The 21,173-nt window shown below is 39.3% G+C and overlaps 1 protein-coding gene across 8 annotated transcripts in view; it reads right to left on the bottom strand.

The window, feature by feature from the left end:
- Positions 1–21,173, bottom strand: part of DENND1A (DENN domain containing 1A) — a 522,551-nt gene that overhangs the window by 387,902 nt on the left and 113,476 nt on the right. The window lies entirely within an intron of this gene.

Raw genomic sequence — 21,173 nt, 5'->3', positions numbered from 1 at the left:
CTCACCAGTTCAATACTGCTCCACCAATTCTTTTGTTCTATTAATTTTACCTGTCTGCTGGATCTTATCCATCAGCATGCAAACCTACTATTTTTTCTGCAATATTTTTAAAAGGTCAAGCCCACCTCCTCACCATGACTACCTCTCCGTTCCTCTCATCCTTAGTCAGTCAGTTCAGTCACTTAGTCATGTCTGACTCTTTGCGACCCCATGGACTACAGCATGCCAAGGCCTTCCTGTCCATCACCAACTACCAGAGCCTACTCAAACTCATGTCCATCACATAGGTGACGCCATCCAACCATTTCATCCTCTGTTGTCCCTTTCTCCTGCCTTCAATCTTGCCCAGCATCAGGGTCTTTGCCACTGAGTCAATTATTTGCATCAGGTAGCCAAAGTATTGGAGTTTCAGCTTCAGCATCAGTTCTTCCAATGAACACCCAGGACTGATCTCCTTGCAGCCCAATGGCCTCTCAAGAGTCTTCTCCAGCACCACAGTTTAAAAGCATCAATTCTTCGGCACTCAGCTTTCTTTACAGTCCAACTCTCACATCCATACTTGACGACTAGAAAAACCCTAGCTTTGACTAGGCAGAATTTTGTTGGTAAAGTAATGTCTCTGTTTTTTAATAAGCTGTCTAGGTTGGTCATAACTTCTCTTCCAAGGAGCAAGCGTCTTTTAATTTCATGACTGCAGTCATCATCTGCAGTGATTTTTGGAGCCCTCAAAAATAGTCTCTCACTGTTTCCATTGCTTCCCCATCTATTTGCCATGATCTTAGTTGTCTGAATGTTGAGTTTTAAGTCAATTTTTTCACTCTCCTCTTTCACTTTCATCAAGAGGGTCTTTAGTTCTTCACTTTCTACCACAAGGGTGGTGTCATCTGCGTATCTGAGGTTATTGATATTTCTCCCGGCAATCTTGATTCCAGCTTGTGCTTCATCCAGCCCAGCATTTCGCATGATGTACTCTGCATATAAGTTAAATAAGCAGGGTGACAATATACAGCCTCTCATCCTATTTAAAGCTATATTCCTCAAAAGAGTATCTATACTCACTGTCACCAATTCCTACCCTCTTACTCTCTTGAACCATGCCACCCAAGTTTTCACCCCACCACTTCTCTAAAATAACTCATGTACCAATGACTCTTACTCTTGACATCAATTAATCCTCAGTCCTCATCTTACTTGACCTTCAGCAACATTTGACACCATGACTGCTTCCTCCTCCTTGAACTACTTTCTTCATGTGGCTTCAGAGCATCTCACTTCTCTGTCCCACTGCAGTTCCTTGGGCTTCTTACCGACCTCTTCTGAAAGAAGAGCCCCAGAGTTTAGTCCTTGGATTTCACTTTTTCTTGGTGGTCTGTTTTGCTGGTCTCTTTCAGTTTTATCACTTCAAACAAATACGCACTGTCAACTGCATATTTCTCCAGCTCTGGCCTCTCCCAACTCCAGACTCATTTATCAGTCTACTCAAGATCTCCACTTGGATATCTAACAGACATCTCAAATTTAACATGCCCATCACTGAACTCCTGTTCTTTTCCTCACATTCAGATCCAGTCTGTCAGCCAATTCCTAGGAGTAATTCATCAAGGTTCCCCTAGCTTCTAGGTTCTACAACCATTCTGAGGTATGGCTCAGTGGAGATAGGTGAGAAACAGGGCTTACGGGATATGTGGGTCATTTGGCGTGGGGGGAATGGAGGTAGAAGGGCAGTTAGGTGGGCAGCATTGGCTAGTACACAAGGGAAAGGAGAGGGAAGAAAAATAATCCCAATCCTCTGCTGCCTAAAGTTAACCACTGTCAAAGCTTCAGTAACTTCTTTCAAGTTACTGAAGAAGTAACTCTTTTCCAAGTCTGAATAAACTTGGATTCTCAGAGAACTACCTTGTGCTCGGGGCTCACTGAAACAAAGGTACAGCAGCAAAAGCTGCCACTTTAGCGCTTCCCTAAGACCTGCTCACAGGATCCCTCACATAAATACATTTGAAGAAACAAGCAATTCTTCCCTGAGAATAGGAGTGACGCTTTGTCAAGGCTGGTTCTTCCCAGCTGCAATCTGGGGGTTACTGAAATTGTTACTGACATGCAAGTTCCTGAGCGCAAGACAAAGCGGGGCCAAACAATAACAAAACATCAGAATAAATTCAGAGAGAAGTTTATTACAGGGCCCTGCAAGGAGACGGTTAGCTCATGCCTGAAAAATCCCAAATTCCCATAAACTTTCAGCAAAGCCCTTTTATAGGAAAGGTGAGGGAGGGCGTAGTTATCGTTTCAAACTTAGTGTCAGATTCTTTTTTCTTGAGGTCAGGTCATGGTCAGGTAATGATGTTCCTGTAACCTCCACCAAAACAAATGTTAACTCTCTGTTCTGACAAGAAAGGGCAAAGTCCCAAGATACAACATTCACCCTCCCAGATCCTGGCTAAGAGGAGGTAGATCTCAGTTGGCAGTCCCCTTCAGGATCAGGTCCCCAGACACTGGTCAGCTGTCTGAGGGAGCCAGGCACCTAACCCAACTGACCCTTAGGCTGGCCAGAGGGCGAGGGGTTTCACAGACTGTGACCCAGGCAGACTGCCACTGCTATTAGGTCACAGAGACAGGAGTTGGGGAAAAGGTTCACCACTGCCTCAAGGCCTGGGCCCACCCAGTGCGTGACCTTGGCGAGGGCTCTAGAGCCCAGCAGGACACAGCCCCCTAATCTGTTTCCTGGGCTCCCCAGCTCACCTGCTGGCCTGAGGCTGGGTGAACTGGAGGACCCCTAGGAGACCAGGGATCTGACTCTCGCCTCACTGTCCACCTGACCATCACCGCTCTGCTGACTGTTGGCCAAAAAGCCCACTAACTGTCACTCATTGACAGTTGGTTGCTTGTGGGAGGGGCTCACTGTGGTGCCAACCAATGGCTGAGCAGAACCACTAACAGGTCCTGCAATAACCGTTGCCTGGTAACGAAGTGTGGGGGTCATGGCATATAGCCAGGGCTATGTGTTAAGAGCTGCACTCAGCCACACTCTGTTACAGTTCTCAAGACAGTTACTGGTTCTCAAGATTGGACCTTCTTGGATAGGGCCAATGATGGGTAACTGAAGGCAAGGACAGGCTAGGAATCCAGCCTGAATAAGGAACACTCCGGCCTAATGAGGAAAACAGGACAAATGTGAAAGATCAATCATTCACCTGGAGAGAAATGGGAGCCAACAATACAGCAGGGCTGACTGGGAAAGGGCAAGATTTCAAGTACAGCCTGAGAATACATACAGTTTTGGTAAAAATTCCGCTACATAAGCAGAAGATCCATCAGAGGAATTGAATAGTTGGCTACCTCAGAAGTTGTTTATTGCTTTTATATGCTTTCTTATGCTTTCTACCTCTGGGTGGCATGGAGGAAAAGGTGTTAGGCATCTACTAGATGCCAGTCAATGTTCAGAGTGCTTCACATCCGTTATTTTACTTTATCCTGAAAAGTTTATGAGGTAGACTCAATTCCTGTAAGCTCCAGGGGACCCCAGAAAGGAAGGACAGTTGGACTTTGTTGTGTATGCTGAGCTACCATGGCAGCAGCACATGGTTTGTCTTCCAGAGGGTGCGGTACTGGAAAAAGGAATGCTACCTGAACTGTGTGGTCAAAGAAGAGGTCAGTGGTGGTGCAGTGGGGTGCAGGTGTCACTGAATCACAAGCCCATGTACCCGATGCATAGTGAGGCCAATTAATGCTAACCATTAGAGTCTGGAACTGAGAAAGAGGTTTATTACAGGTTCATGCAAGGAGATGGGTGGCTCATGCTCTAAGAACCCCAAAGTTACTGAAAGTTTTCAGCAGCCCCTTTAAAAGCAAAAGGTGAGGGAGGGGCAAGGTTAGTTGCTACAAACTTATTGGTGTCAGCTCCTTTATTCTTGAGGTAAGGTCATGGTCAGGTAATGCTGCTCCTCTAGACCTCTACCAAAGAAATGGCATTCTCTGTCTTGACAGGAAAAGGCAAGGTCCCAGTCCTGGCTAAGAGGAGGCAGACTCCGTTGGCAGTTCCTTCACAGCTAGTTTCCCAAACCCTGCCCAGCTGTTATCCCTGAGCGAATCAGGCACCAAATCAACTAGCCCTCAGTCTCCTCAAGTCACCCAAAAGGCAGGGGCCAGGTTCCACAAACTGCAACCCAGGGAGACGGCCACTGCCCTTAGGTCACAGAAACAGGGATGGAGGAAGGGACTCACCACTGCCTCAAAGCCGGCCCAGAGCTAGTGGAGGGCCTCAGTGAGGACCCTGGAGCCTTGCAGGGCATAGTCCCCAGTCTGTCTCCTGGGCCCTTCAGTTCACCTGCTGATCCAAGGCCAGGTGAGCTGGAGGTCCTTCAAGAGAAGGCCTGAATATGCCTCTTACCTCACTCTCCACCTGAGGACCACCACACCACTGACCCTTTGCTGAATCGCTTCCCTAATGGTGCCTCACATACAGTTATTTGTGGACTGGGCCCATTGTGGTGCTGACCAATAGCTGAGCAGGACAACTAACCATCACTCACTGACAGCTGGTTGCTTGTGGGTAGGGCCCACTGAGGCACCGACCCACAGCAGAGCCTGGTAACATGGTGTGGAGTAATGAGGCCCAGCAGTGGCTGCCTGCTAAGGCCTGTGCTCACCCTGCTGCTATACAGGGCTGGTGTGTACCGGCCAGGATGTGTAGGGAGGGGGTATGGTCAGTGTCTTGGTAAAGCATTCTTCAATCTGTGATTGTTGAATCCTATAAATTTGTAACAGAGTGTGGCGAACACAGACCATAGTACACAGCCTTTGCTGTGCACCATTACCTCACCCCTACTCCATTAGCAGGCATCAGTTACCACGGGACCATTAGTGGTCCTGCTCACCCACTGGTTAGCACCACAGTGAGTCCCTCCCACAAGCAACCACTGTCAGTGAGTGACAGGTAGTGGGCTATTCAGCCAACAGTCAGCACAGTGGTGGTGGTCAGGTGGACAGTGAGGTAAGAGCAGATCCCTGGTCTCCCAAGGGACCTCCAGCTCACCCAGCTCAGGCCAGCAGGACACAGCCCCGTGCAGGGCTCCAGAGCCCTTGCCAAGGCCACCCACTGGCCGGGCCCAGGCCTTGAAATCATCAACCAAGCTAAATAATCTACCCATTACCTAATATATAGTTACCTTTCTTATGTGAGAACACTTAAGATCTACACTCTTAGCAAATTTCAACTGGTACACAATTCAGTATTGTTAACTACAGTCACACTGCTGTACCATAACTGAACTTGATCTTGGTAGGGGTTATACAAGTATATACATACATTAAGCTATTTGTTCTTGCTGTTTAGTTCCCAAGTCATGTCCGATTCTTGAGCAACACCATGGACTGTAACCCACCACGCTCCTCTACAATTAACTTTGTGGATCTTTGTAAACTGTAATACCTTTTTAAAAATAATGAATTCTGCAACTTACTAAAGTTGAAGGATATAAAATTAACACAGAGAAATCCCTTGCATTCCTATATACTAACAATGAAACAACAGAAAGAGAAATTAAGGAAACAATACCATTCACCATTGCAACAAAAAGAATAAAATACTTAGGAGTATATCTACCTAAAGAAACAAAAGACCTATACATAGAAAACTATAAAACACTGATGAAAGAAATCAAAGAGGACACAGATGGAGAAACATACCGTGTTCATGGATTGCAAGAATCAATATTGTCAAAAATGACTATACTACCCAAAGCAATCTAAAGATTCAATGCAATCCCTATCAAGCTACCAACAGTATTTTTCACAGAACTAGAACAAATAATTTCACAATTTGTATGGAAATAGAAAAAACCTTGAATAGCCAAAGTAATCTTGAGAAAGAAGAATGGAACTGGAGGAATCAACCTGCCTGACTTCAGACTCTACTACAAAGCCACAGTCATCAAGACAGTATGGTACTGGCACAAAGACAGAAATATAGATCAATGGAACAGAATAGAAAGCCCAGAGATGAATCCACGAACCTATGGACACCTTATCTTTGACAAAGGAGGCAAGGATATACAATGGAAAAAAGACAACGACAACCTCTTTAACAAGTGGTGCTGGGAAAACTGGTCAATTACTTGTAAAAGAATGAAACTAGAACACTTTCTAACACCATACACAAAAATAAACTCAAAATGGATTAAAGATCTAAATGTAAGACCAGAAACTATAAAACTCCTAGAGGAGAACATAGGCAAAACACTCTCCAACATAAATCTCAGCAAGATCCTCTATGACCCACCTCTCAGAATATTGGAAATAAAAGCAAAACTAAACAAATGGGACCTATTGAAACATAAAAGCTTCTGCACTACAAAGGAAACTATAAGTAAGGTGAAAAGACAGCCCTCAGATTGGGAGGAAATAATAGCAAATGAAGAAACAGACAAAGGATTAATCTCAAAAATATACAAGCAACTCCTGAAGCTCAATTCCAGAAAAATAAATGACCCAATCAAAAAATGGGCCAAAGAACTAAACAGACATTTCTCCAAAGAAGACATACAGATGGCTAACAAACACATGAAAAGATGCTCAACATCACTCATTATCAGAGAAATGCAAATCAAAACCACAATGAGGTACCATTACACGCCAGTCAGGATGGCTGCTATCCAAAAGTCTACAAGCAATAAATGCTGGAGAGGGTGTGGAGAAAAGGGAACCCTCTTACACTGTTGGTGGGAATGCAAACTAGTACAGCCACTATGGAAAACAGTGTGGAGATTTCTTAAAAAACTGGAAATAGAACTGCCATATGACCCAGCAATCCCACTTCTGGGCATACATACTGAGGAAACCAGATCTGAAAGAGACACGTGCACCCCAATGTTCATTGCAGCACTGTTTATAATAGCCAGGACATGGAATCAACCTAGATGTCCATCAGCAGATGAATGGATACGGAAGCTGTGGTACATATACACCATGGAATATTACTCAGCTGTTAAAAGAATTCATTTGAATAAGTTCTAATGAGATGGATGAAACTGGAGCCTATTATACAGAGTGAAGTAAGCCAGAAAGATAAAGAACATTACAGCATACTAACACATATATATGGAATTTAGGAAGATGGTAACGATAACCCTATATGCAAAACAGAAAAAGAGACACAGAAGTACAGAACAGACTTTTGAACTCTGTGGGAGAAGGTGAGGGTGGGATGTTTCGAAAGAACAGCATGTATATTATCTATGGTGAAACAGATCACTGGCCCAGGTTGGATGCATGAGACAAATGCTCAGGCCTGGTGCACTGGGAGGACCCAGAGGAGTCGGGTGGAGAGGGAGGTGGGAGGGTGGATCGGGATGGGGATTACGTGTAACTCTATGGCTGATTCATGTCAATGTATGACAAAACCCACTGAAATGTTGTGAAGTAATTAGCCTCCAACTAATAAAAAAAAAAAATTAAAAAAAAAATAATAAAATAAAATAAAAATAATGAATTGATTAGAACTATGTATAAAGGATATGGAAAGGTGTCCTTTTTAATAATTTTTAGTTGAACCTCTGAAATACTCTTATACTCAGTGCCATGGAGATTTAAAAATATTAACTTTTTAATAACTTGTCTTTGATATATTTCATGTATCACATAATTTACCCATTTAAAGTGTATAATTCAATATTATTAGTAAATTTGCCAAGTTGTAAATCATCACCATTAAGTCAGTTTTAGAACATTTTCATTAAACTAAAGAAGGCCCTCATGCCCCTTTACTGTGAACCTATTTTCCTACTCCTGTTCCAAATAGGCAGTAATCCATCTGCCCCCCATTTTCCCAGATGTGCTCTTTCTGGACATCCATCTGAATGGCATCATACATTGTGTGGTCTCTGCATCTTGCTTCTTCCTTTCCCTTAGCACAATGTTTGTCAAGTTTGTGCATGTCATGGCACGTACAAGTAGTTTGTTCCTTTTTACAGTTTACTAGTTTCCTATTACATGAATATACTATATTTTGTCTGACTCATCAGGTGATGACACAAATATTAACTTTTTGCAACATTCCTATCCACAAATACAGTTAAAGCATCATCTACCATTCTCATCCCATTTTCCTCCTTTCAGAAGTCACCATTGTCTTGAGGTTGGTGTGCAGCCCTTCCCTTTGTTCTTTTATACAGTTAATACATACAAATATACCCATGACAAAATATAGATTTGTATTTTTAACATTGCCATATGTGGTTTACTATATGTAATATTTTTCAACTTGCTTTTTTTACTCACAATTATATGTTTAAGGTTTGTTCATTTTGTCTCAAGTAGATTGGATTCATTCATTTTAACTGCTATAATATTTTCCAACTACAAATATGTCATAATTTATCTATTCCCACTACTGATGACCATTTAAGTTTTCAATATATTTCTACCATAAAAAATCATATAAACATTTTTTATTATGTCTCCTTGTGCACATATGATAATTTCTCTACATTATCTAAGTAAAAGTGACACTGCTGGTTCCTAGTGTATGAACACCCTCCACTTACTTTTACCACAAGAGCTTTTGTTTCCCGACACGCTCACCAACACTTGGTATTATTCATCTTTAAAATTTTTCTGCCAGTCTCACATATGAAATGGCATCTCATGGTTTTGATTTTAATCTCCTTGATTTTTAATCCTGTAGTCTTTTCACAAGGTGGTTATTTTAATTTCTTCTTTTGTGACTTGCTATTTAATAATTTGGTCTATTTTTCTACTTATTTCTTTCAGTTTCATTATTCTAGATCTCAGGCCTTGCCAAATTTTTCCCTCAATCTGATCATTTTGTTTTGTTTATAGAGTTTTTTTTGTGCCATATCAAAATTTTAAACGTTAGTGAGGTCAAATCAAGTCTTTTACCTCATGATTTGTGCTTTTCCAGATCTTATTTCAAGAAATCTTTTTCCTATCTATACCTTTAAAAATATTTTCACATTTTCTTTGAAAAGCTATGAATTTTTGTTTCTAAGGCAGTTCTTTAATCCAGCTGTAATTTATTTTTATGAATGGTGTGAGCAGGCAGGAAACTTGTTTCAAATGGACAGCCAATTGTCTCTGCCTGGTGACACCCATTCTGCTCTTTAACTCCTAAGGGCAGCTGGCAAAGCCTTCCTCGTCCAAAAAAATGCCTCGAGAAAGAGTTTGATGGTTTGATATGTATTAATTTCTTGAAATATGACAAGTCATAGCTAGTAAATTTGGCAGAACAGAATATACCAGAATACACTGGGTTAATTTTTCTTAGACCCAAAGAAAAAGACCTGATTCACATTTATCCAACAAAAATAATGAATCCAAACAGATAACAGACTTCCTAGCAAGTGAAAATACTAATCAAGAGCAAAGTGGTCACATATTTCTACCAGTTTTCTTTAATGAATCATGAAATATCAAGCTTTAAGAGCAATTCATGGGGATATAAAACCAAACTTTTACTTATCACTAAACTTCACAATCTCACAGCTTCCTTCTCCTTTCCAAAGCTTAGTTTTAGAAAAAGGCCACGAGGAAAATGCTTATCTCAATAATTACACTGTTAAGAGAAAAGAAATGGCTCATTTGATACTGCTGCAATCATCTCTAAGCGTCATTCATAGTGACATTAGCACATAAACAAAAATTATTTCACCAATATAAATCCTTATGTAACTACTCTGGAGATTTTTACTAATGTTACATTTACCACAATAATTTACATAATGTAGCTAGTATCAAGCAGCTAAATTTGAATTCTTTGTTCTCCTGAAAAGGGGAAAGAACACCATTTTAGTTAATGATACGTTTCTGAATATGACACTACAAGGCATTCTTCAGGAGGTATATAATATGGACATTGATAATTTACTAAATAAATTCACTGTGATCAATTCTTTTATAAAAATTCACAGGAACTGTTAATGAAAGCATATGTTAATTTAATATTTTTCACCCCTTCCCTCTCCTGCCATTTATTAAAGCCTAACTTATTGAGAATATAATTTTTAACAATATTTCCTTGCAAATGCTATACTACAACTGCTGTATAATTACCTTTTAGATTGCAAATTCTCATTTTACATACTTTACAGTATATTTTAAATCCACTTAAAATGTAAACTCAATGGTCAAGAAAACAAAAACCATACTCTTTGGTTTAAAAACTTCATTAATCATAATAAACTCAGTTAGACACAGTATGAGGTTTCCCTCAAAGCCATACAACAATAACACAAGTATTGCATTGTTCACATATTCTCATTGTTATACAGGTCGTCACATTTCTCCTTTAATAGGAACTGACTCAAAGAGACCTTGAAACAAAAGTATCCTAACCAAGCAGCAGTTCCCAAAGTGTCGTGCTAAAAAAACATTACTCTCCAATTCACACAGTTCAAACAATCAAATCAGAGAACAACCACTTCTTTATTAATAGAACAATACACACTAGTTTCCTCTGTCCAAGTGATGCTACCTAAAAAATATTTAAAGAAAAACTAAACATTCACTGAATGATATATTTGTGAGTCTACTAATGATTCCAACTTTAGCTGAAAACAAATGAACTCAAAGTCCTTAAATGAATACCTAATACTGACAATTTTTTTCACTAAAAATATAAAACTGAAAATGATTCAACATATAAAGACCAAACTCCACTAGAAAAGAAGTATTGTGGTTAGGCAGGACATTCAATGTCTCTGAAACTAAGATGATGGAAATAAAACAGTACCTTCTTAACAAAGATATCACAAATAGCTTTATCCTTCAAAATTATTCGTTCAAGATATAATTTGCTCTCCTACAGGGTCAGATGACAATGCAACCAACTTAACACAATCGAGGCACTGTCTATATATGCACCTTCTGTTTTTAAATCAATAGGAACCACTGACCAGCATAAGCACTATTCCTAATTAGATATTCAGCAATTGTATAAAGTCTGACACTCCCCTCAAATACACATTTGACCATAAAACTAGTTTAATAAATTCACATGACTATAGACCATATTGAACAGGTCTTAATCTTAAAAAGGATTGGAAAATCAGTTATTTCAAATAGCCATTTTACTGTAGATCAGGAATAACCTCTAGTAACTCCCACCACAACGCCAAAAGGGGGAAAATGTTTTATTAAAAGCATGTTTTCTAAGAGAATTCCTAAAGATACACAATATTATGTTCTATCTAATTTTCCAAAATGACTTATTCTCCTTTATTATATAATATTTAATATATGGAGAGGCTAAAACATATCTATAATTTAGTCTTTCAGGACACTCTAGCAGTCTGTATTCCCCCCCCAAAACATTTGGTGTAATAATTAGAAGGAATAGGAAAACTTACTGCAACTATTCAGAGGATAAGGAAAATGGAAACAATTATTGAGGGCCTATTTGGCAATGGACCCCAAACTAACTTAACATTTCCTTTTTTAATTGTCACAACAATCCTACAAGATAAGCAATATTATTCTTAATTTACAGATGGGAAAAAAAAACATATCTTAGAGGTTAAATGATTTCCCCAAGGTTATGAAGCTATTAAGTGACAGAGTCAAGACTTAATTTCAAATCTATAGGACTTCGAAATCCAAACTTTCATCTGCACCAAGCTCTCCCCATTAAAAAAAAAAGAAGGTGAAATAGGCTTTATAGGTTAAACTGAGAAGTTAAATGCTGTGGATGAAGCGGTTTCTCAGGAGATTTATAATTTTAAATTAGTACTTTATAAATTTTTTCAATATGACTCTTTGTTAACTGGGAATGTTAATTTAGGCATCAAAAATCTGTGACAAATATCAAAACAATTTGGAGGAATATAAATAATTACCTGTCTCTCTAATGCTAGGTTTGGGGGCCACAGAGTGATTCAATAGTCCCTTGAATAGAAGCAAATATCATCTTACTTTGAATTCACAAAGGACTGGACAGTTTTCAAAGAGTTATCACAAGCTTTAGAATTCATAAAATCCTCAAAACAACCCAGTGAAAAAGTTAAAGGAATATAGTGGATACATAAAAGAGGAAAATAAAAAGAGGTATTCTAAATGCAGACAGTAGTGCTCATCAGTTCCACTAACTCCACACCTTCTCAGAGTCAAAAACATGACCTCTGGGAGGGAAAGAGGTGTCAGTGGCTAACCGATTCTCTCTCTCTCTCTCTCTCTCTCTCTCACTTCTGGCAGAATCCACAGGCTACAGCAAGAGAATACTGCCCCGTTCTAAAAATGTCCAAACTCTCTACATAAACAACTCCAGGTGCTACCATCATCATTTCGAAAATGACAAAGTTGAGGTTCAGAGCTTAGGCTATTAATGAGGGGACAAATTAAGTGTCAGGGACAAGACCAAGAACCCATCTTTGGCCTATAAGATCAGAGATTATTACTGTCCCTAGAACTGCTTTTAAAGATAACTCACATTTATGCCAAATTATAATAGGAGATGTAAAATTACACAGATTTCACTGTAGGAGAATATAAATAGTAAACAGCACATTGGTCCACATGTTGGGAAGCTTGAGGAAGAACATATCCTTTTAAGTGAAGACATACACTTAAAAATGCTAATCATCCATATGTAGTTGTAACAGTAACATAGAATGGGAAAGACATTCTATGTAACAATAGAATGGGAAAGACTAGAGATCTCAAGAAAATTGGGAGATATCAAGGGAACATTTCATGCAATGATGGGCTCAATAAAGGACAGAAACAGTAAGAAGCTAACAGAAGAACAAATTAAAAAGAGATGGCAACAATACACAGAAGAACTATTTTTAAAAGGTCTTAATGACCAAGATAATCACAATGATATGGTCACTCACCTAGAGCCAGACATCTTAGAGTCTGAAGTCAAGTGGGCCTTAGGAAGCATTACTACAAACAAGGTTAGTGGAGGTGACAGAATTCCAGCTGAGCTATTTCAAATCCTTAAAGATGATGCTGTTAAAGTGCTGCACTCAATATGTCAGCAAATTTGGAAAACTCAGCAGTGGCCACAGGACTGGAAAAGGTCAGTTTTCATACTCAGAGAATCTGAGAGATTTCTCAGAGAAGGGCAGTGTCAAAGAATGTACAAACTACTGTACAACTGCACTTATTTCACATACCAGTGAGGTTATGCTCAAAATCCTCCAAGACAGGCTTCAATGGTACGTGAACCAAGAACTTCAGATGTACAAGCTAGGTTGAGAAATGGCAGAGGAACCAGATATCAAACTGCCAGCATCTGCTGGATCATAGATAAAGCAAGAAAATTCAAAAAAAAATCTGCTTCTGCTTCATTGACTACACTAAAGCCTTTGACTATGTGGATCACAACAAACTGTGGAAAATTCTCCAAGAGATGGGAATACCAGACCACCATACCTGCCTCCTGAGAAATCTATGCAGGACAAGAAGCAACAGTTAGAATCAGACATGGAACAACGGACTAGTTCAAACCTGGGAAAGGAGTACATCAAGGCTGTATACTGTCACCCTGCTTATTTAACTTATATGTAGAGTACACCATGCGAAATGTTGAGCTAGATGACTCACAAGCTGGAATCAAGATTGCTGGGAGAAAATATCAACAGCTTCAGATATGCAGATGATACCACCCTAATGGGAGAAAGCGTAAAGGTACTAAAGAGCCTTTTAATGAGGGAGAAGGGGGAGAGTGAAAAAGCTGGCTTAAAACTCAACACTCAAAAATCTAAGATCACGGCATCCAGTCCCATCACTGCATGGCAAATAGACAGGGGAACAATAGAAAGAGCGACAGACTTTATTTTCTTGGGCTCCAGAATCACTGTGGACGGTGACTGCAGCTGTGAGATTAAAAGATGCTTGCTCCTTGGAGGAAAAGCTATTACAAACCTAAAAGGCATATTAAGAAGCAGAAATATCACTTTTGCTGACAAAGATCCATATAGTCAAAGTTATGGCTTTTCCAGTAGACAAGTATGATTGTGAGGGCTGGACCATAAAGAAGGCTGAAAACTGAAGAACTGATGCTTTCAAATTGTGGTGCTGGAGAAGACTCTTGAGAAGAATCCCCTGGACTGCAAGGAGATCAAATCAGTCCATCCTAAAGGAAATCTGTCCTGAATACTCACTGGAAGGACTGATGCTAAAGCTGAAGCTCCAATACTTTGGCCACCTGATGCAAAGAGCCAACTCACTGGAAAAGACCCTGCTACTGGGAAAGACTGAAAGCAAAAGGAGAAGAGGGCGGTAGAGGATGAGATGGTTAAATAGCATCACTGACTCAATGAACACGAATCTGAGCAAACTCCAGGATATAGTGAAGGACAGGGAAGCCTGCTGTGCTGCAGTCCATGGGGTCACTGAGACTTAGCGCCTAAACAACAACAATAAACAGTAACATAAGCTGATCAACTTTTATTATATTGGAATCTTTACATCCAAATGAATATTACCCACACAAAATAATAAAAAGGCTATACACATAACTCAATGTTATTTGGGGTGTAACTTTCTCAGAGACTCTAGAATGTTCATTAAAATTATTCTTATCTTCCTCTTTGGAATATAGTGTATACAGCCTGGAATATGATAAGGCATTACATGATAAAGGCCTTAAGAATGTGCCAACTCTGTTGCCAGGTAATCGAACATCTAGAAACATATTAAAAGGAAATGTTAATAAATGTATACCTAATATTCTTTATAATAGCAAAACTACACAACCTGTCTTAAAAGGGACTGGCTAAATAATGATATTTATGTGATGAACTAAAACACATCCATCAAAAATCATATGGTAGAACAGAAGTTCTCAAAGTGTGGTCCCTGGGCAGCAGAATCATCATCACTTAGAAACTTATTAAGAATACAAGTTCTCAAAAAAAAAAGAAAAAAATACAAGTTCTCGGGCCTACACCAGACCTACTTAAACTCTGGTCATTGGTTCCAGCAAGCTGTATTTTCACAGTCTTTCCAGGTGATTATCATGCACATCAAACTTTGAACACTGTGGTAGAAGAGCATTTAATAGCTATCTACTGAGAACACTTCTCCATACTCATTTTTAAAGAATAGCTTTACTATCAGATCCTCTGTCTTTGTTTAAAATTACATACCATTCAAACACATGCACACATATGTACACGTATAGACTGCACACATACACATATGTACACACACAGAAGGGGCCTTCACTATCCAAACTCTAACCATACTAACAGATAAATGTCTGGATAAGTCTCAAAAATTCAAATTCTTGCTATTTGTCATTCCAAAATTAGGAATCAAATACAAAAGATTCAGATGATGCAGTAGCCTTGTCACCCAAACTCAAGAAAAAAGATATTCTGAGAATAAGAAATAAATATTTGATATAAATTGGAGTGTGTACACATGTATTAACATATCCCAGAATGTTACCAATGATTATACCTAGGAATTGAGATTAGAAGCTATTTTAGCTTTTCTTTTTGATTTTCTGAGTTTTATAAATAATCTTCAATGTAGCTATTCTAAGTTAAAATTTAAAAGATTATCTTAAGATATAAATTCATACCAACCATGCAAACTAATACATTATTTAGGGATACTTACATATGTGGTAAAAATAATCATGAAAAGCAAGAAAATAGGGGAAAATGAGTGGTGAGGGGACCACTGATGTTATCTGAGGGTGGAAATGAAGGACAACAGGAGGGCAGATTCAGGGAAGGAGCAGACAGAAGGCTTCCAGGCCTTAGCAATGTTCTATTTAAGTGAGTGTGGTGGTTTGCCTTCAAAGATGTCACTCACAATTCCCACCACTCCTTTGGCACATGGCACTTCTTTCTCAAAGTCCTAGAGTCTACTTGCCCTCTCCCCTTCAACTGGGCTGACTTCATGACTTGCTCTGAACAATAGAATGCAGTGGGAATTATGCAGAGCCATTTGGGGGCCTAGGCCTTTAGAAGCTTGGCAGCTTCTGCTTTCATCCTTTTGGGACATGACTTCCATGTTACCTCAGGCTGAACTTCTGAATGAAGAGAGGCCACATGGGACAGAGAATGGCTCAGCCAGGACCTAGCTGTTCCAGCCACCCAGGTGAAGCATGAGGCACAAACATGAAGTTCAAAAGATCAATTCTTTGGCACTCAGCTTTCCTTATAGTCCAATTCTCACATCCATACATGACTACTGGAAAAACCATAGCTTTAACTAGACAGACCATTGTTGGCAAAGTAATGTCTCTGCTTTTTCCTATGCTGTCTAGGTTTGTCACAGCTTTTCTTCCAAGGAGCAAGAGTCTTGATATCATGATTACAGTCACCATCTGCAGTGATTTTGGAGTCCAAAAAAATAAAGTCTCTCACTCTTTCCATTGTTTCCCCATCTATTTGCCATGAATGGATGGGACCGGATGCCATGATCTTAGTTTCTGAGTGTTGAGCTTTAAGCCAACTTTTTCACTCTCCTCTTTCACTGTCATCAAGAGGCTCTTTAGTTCCTCTTCGCTTTTTGTCATAAGGGTGGTGTCATCTGAGTATCTGAGGTTATTGATATTTCTCCCAGCAATCTTGATTCCACCTTGTGCTTCATCCAGCCCAGCATTTCACATGCTGTACTCTGCATATAAGTTAAATAAGCAGGGTGACAATATACAGCCTTGACATACTCCTTTCCCGATTTGGAACCAGTCTGTTGCACCAGGTCCAGTTCTAACTGTTGCTTCTTGACCTGCATACAGATTTCTCAGGAGGCAGGTCAGGTGGTCTGGTATTCCCATCTCTTTCAGAATTTTCCACAGTTTGTTGTGATCCACACATTCAAAGGCTTTGGCACAGTCAATAAAGCAGAAGTAGACATTTTTGTGGAACTCTCTTGCTTTTTCGAAGATTCAACGGATGTTGGCAATTTGATCTCTGGTTCCTCTGCCTTTTCTAAACCCAGCTGAACATCTGGAAGTTATTGGTTCACGTACTACTGAAGACTGGTCTATACTTTTGTCTTATCTTTCTGTTCTAGTGTTTTTTGTTTGGGCTACAACAATGTAGTAAGATAAAGAAGCATGCCATTGAAAACCACTTTAGAACAGTTTAAACAGCACAGGCATCCTGTGCAAAGATGTGAATACTGACTAGCTAAAACCATCTGGAACTGGCAATCTTTTAGGAGTAGTATTTTGACAACTTTATCAATTTCCTCCGTGAATACTGTTCCAGTAAATTTTCTACCTCTTCTTCATCTACTTTGGTAGTACAAAGTTTTCTCTAAAATATTTATTTCATCGCACAGTCATAGAAAAACAGTATTCTCATGAATAAACAGAACAGATTGAATATATACATAATAACAGGAATTATTTCTGAGTGTTGGAAATTTTTTATATTGCAATTTCCCAAGTTTTCCAAAGTAAATCTCACAGTTTTAAAATGAAAAAATGTAAAGAATAAACAAGAAACTACTGTAGAGCTCCTGTTCTAAGAGTAGCACAGCATCTAACTCACCAGTCTGCAACAAGTGACAGAAATCCATAATAAGAAAACATGAAAATTGAACTCTGCGACTTGACCATAGTCTTTTCTCGTGATGGATTAGAGGTAAAATTTTGTATTATTTGAGCATTTTCTATTAATAGCTACAAGACATTTAACTGTAAGGAAGCGGCAATCTATGCTTGCATAAAATTTTACAAGATCCCCAGGATATTCTGTTCCATCAAGTCGGTAAAAGTTCCAAACAGATCTCTTAGCAGGGCTGCTTTCTCATGCCTTTTAAAATCCATTGTTGTCTCTAGCTTTGCAGGGGATGGGATCCAGTTTCTCAGCCCAACAATCTGCAGAAGATAAGCACACAAAATACCATCCCAGTGGACACAATAATGCAGCAACAACCACAAGCTCCAGCCTTCCTTAGTTTTTATTATCATAATTTATGCATCCTTAGAGACTGGAATATAAAACAATGATTAATGCTGAGAAAGTCAACAGTATCAAAGGTTGGAACTGACCACTGGCTTTAAGGAAGGAAACCATAATTCAGTTACATGAACATTTACCAACCCTATATTTTAAAAATCCATTGAAAAATGAAATCCCTTACCAAGCTACCACAATCATAACTATTATCATCTTAATCCTTAAATGCTGTGGTTTCCTTTTATCTGGGTCTGTCTTTCTATAACCCTACATAGAATCTGGTTTTTTATACATCTGTGCAGCACTTGATTTTATCGGACTAATATTAACAGCCTATAAAGTCACTAGAGCAATAAAATTTAATAAGAGCAATAATTTGAGCTATTAAGGAATGTCATTATGACAGACATAACTATGCTAAAATCAACATTATACAGTATACATAAGACAGATGTCACCATTATAAATATTAACAATATTGGAGATACATTTTCTATACAGTGGAAAAGGCCAGAGTACACAGTATACGTAAGTAAAAATTACTTTAAAAAAACACAGGTTAGAAATAGATATAGGCGCCACATAAACGGGTAAATTAGTAATCCCAGAAGTTTTGGTGATTGCACTGATGCCTAAGGAAGCTTCTAGGGCCTTGAACAGTGTAAGAAGTCAGCAAAGGCGTAGGGAGTAACATTTCTTGAAGAACTGGATATATCCCCTTTTAGCTGTCTTAACTTAAACACAGTGTTGCCTATAGGTTACACTACACTGTGCTATCGCTATAATAGCAGCTTTCAAACTTTTTTCTTTTACCCATAATCCATATAAGAAATATGTTTTATCTCCAACTGGTAATATAAAACATCCACAAACCACAAGTTCCAGGAAACACTACTTTTCTTTGTTGCTTTGTTCGGCCACTAACTCATGTCTGACTCTTTGCAACCCCATGGACTGCAACACACCTGACTTTCCTGTCCTTCACCATCTCCTGGAGTTTGCTCAAACTCACATTCATTGAGTCAGTGATGCCATCAAACCATCTCATCCTCTGTCACCCCCTTCTCCTCCTGCCCTCAATCTTTCCCAGCATCAGGGTTTTTTCCTAAGGAATCAGCTCTTCACATCAGGTGGCCAAAGTACTGGAGCTTCAACTTCAGCATCAGTCCTTCCAATGAATATTCAGGGTTGGCTTCCTTTAGGATTGACTGGTTTGATCTCCTTGCAGTTCAAGAGACTCTTCTCAAGTGTCTTCTCTAGCACAACACTTTGAAAGCATCAATTCTTTGGCACTCAGCCTTCTGTATGGTCCAACTCTCACATCGTTACATCACTACTTGAAAAACCACAGCTGACTACATAGGCCTTTGTTGGCAAAGTGATGTCTTTGCTTGTTAATATGCTGTCTATGCTGTCTAGGTTTGTTATCGCGTTATTTTATCTGATAATAGCTATTCTATTCCATTTCATGTTTTAAAATTCACTTCGTGGTCCACTAAATTGATTTCATTAACCACTAGTGGGCCATAACCTATAGTTTGAAAACCACTGGGAGGCCTTTCTTAATGCTTAGGGGGAAAAAGAAAGAAAGAAACTAATACCAGAAACCCATTATGTATCACATAATATGCAATAAGACATCGTTTGTGTCCTAATTTAATTTTCACACCAACCCTATTAGGCAGGTAATGTTCATTGATTTCAACAAATATTCATCCCTTCAACAAATTTACTGAGTACTTACGTGTCGGGTACTGTGCTAAACTCTAGAAATAACTGAGCAGCGAGCAAAACATGCTATCTATGACCATGAAAGAAAGATACTAAATGAGAGGTAAATATTATAAAGAAAAACCAGAGCATGCTGTGAGAGCACATAGCTGGGTCTGTATACAGACCCAACTTACACTGAGAGATTATAAAAGGTTTCCTGAATATCACTGGAGCATAGACTTCAAGGAAGCAAACGAACTGGACAAAAGTAGGGGGAAGGAAAGTGGTGTGGGCAGAGGGAACAGCAGTGACTGGAGAAGTCTTGAGGCAGGAAAGAATTTGGGTCAAAAGAAGAAATAAAGAAGGCCAGTGTAAGGATCACTGAGCACAAGAGAAATGAAGCCAAGGACAAAGTCTGGTGTCAAGCCATGTAGGATCTCACGGGGCACATTAAGGACTTTAGACTTCATTCGGGGGTAAAAAGGAAGGCATTGACAATTTTTGAACAAGATGGAGTGGAAGGCAGGGAGGAAGATCAGATATAGGAGAATGAACTAGAATTAGGCAAAGCTGAATCTAAGTTTAGTTAGGTGGCCACAACAGTAGTCTGAGTCATACTTTTCTCACTTCAACACAGGTCATGGCAATGGAGGTGAAGAGAAGTTAGGAGACTTGAGAGGAGGTAGAATTGAAGAGATAAGAGTGAGCCAGTGACTACAGAGATCAAGACAGAGACAAGGAGACATCGAATCCTAGGTTTCTGGTACAAACAACTCTAAAATGGGCAAGCTGTAGAATAAAAAATTTGGGTGGAAGATCCCAAGTTCAGCTTGAGATGCCTATAAGGAGAAATTCAGGAAGAGTCATGCAGCAGACAGAGAGTTATCACATACCTAATAAATGTCAAAGACAGACTGGAATCCTGCCAAGACTACTGAACACTGAAATCAGTTTTTTCACAGCATTAAAACAAAGATGAGATTTATGATGATGACAATGATGAATATGATACGCATTGACTAGCAGTTATTGAACTTCTTGTTCTACATATTCACAACCACTCTACTGAAGCTGCCGAGGCCTAGAGGGATGAACTGTTCGGCAGAAGCTGACAAGGAAGCAACACCAAGATTAAAACTCAGATCTAGAAAGGCTCTTAAATTCTAAATCACGGTGTCTCTCAAATCCAGAATGGGGATACCAATATCTTCAGCTACCAATCACCTGCCAACAAGAGAATGAAAGTTCTTTGAAGACAGAGCAGAGCTGATTCATCTTTGTGAACACTACCACAATGCCTCATTAGTGGTCTGCTGAATACAATGTGAAGAAGTAGGCACTCAACTTGATGTTAAATCAATTTTTTTTATATTTGGAAAATCACCAACAGATTCCATATTATTAACTTTTTCTTTCTAATGTATATGCTTTAAACCCAAAAGGTGAAAGATGTTACGTCTGACTCTTTACGACCCCATGGACTATAACTTACCAGGCTCCTCCATCCATGGGATTTTCTAGGCAAGAGTACTGGAGTGGGTTGCCATTTCCTACTCCAGGGGATCTTTCTGACCCAGGGAT

The sequence above is a fragment of the Muntiacus reevesi genome, chromosome 3 (assembly GCF_963930625.1).
Source record: "Muntiacus reevesi chromosome 3, mMunRee1.1, whole genome shotgun sequence".
NCBI classification, from domain to species: domain Eukaryota; kingdom Metazoa; phylum Chordata; class Mammalia; order Artiodactyla; family Cervidae; genus Muntiacus; species Muntiacus reevesi.
This window is presented reverse-complemented; position numbering and strand designations above follow the sequence as displayed.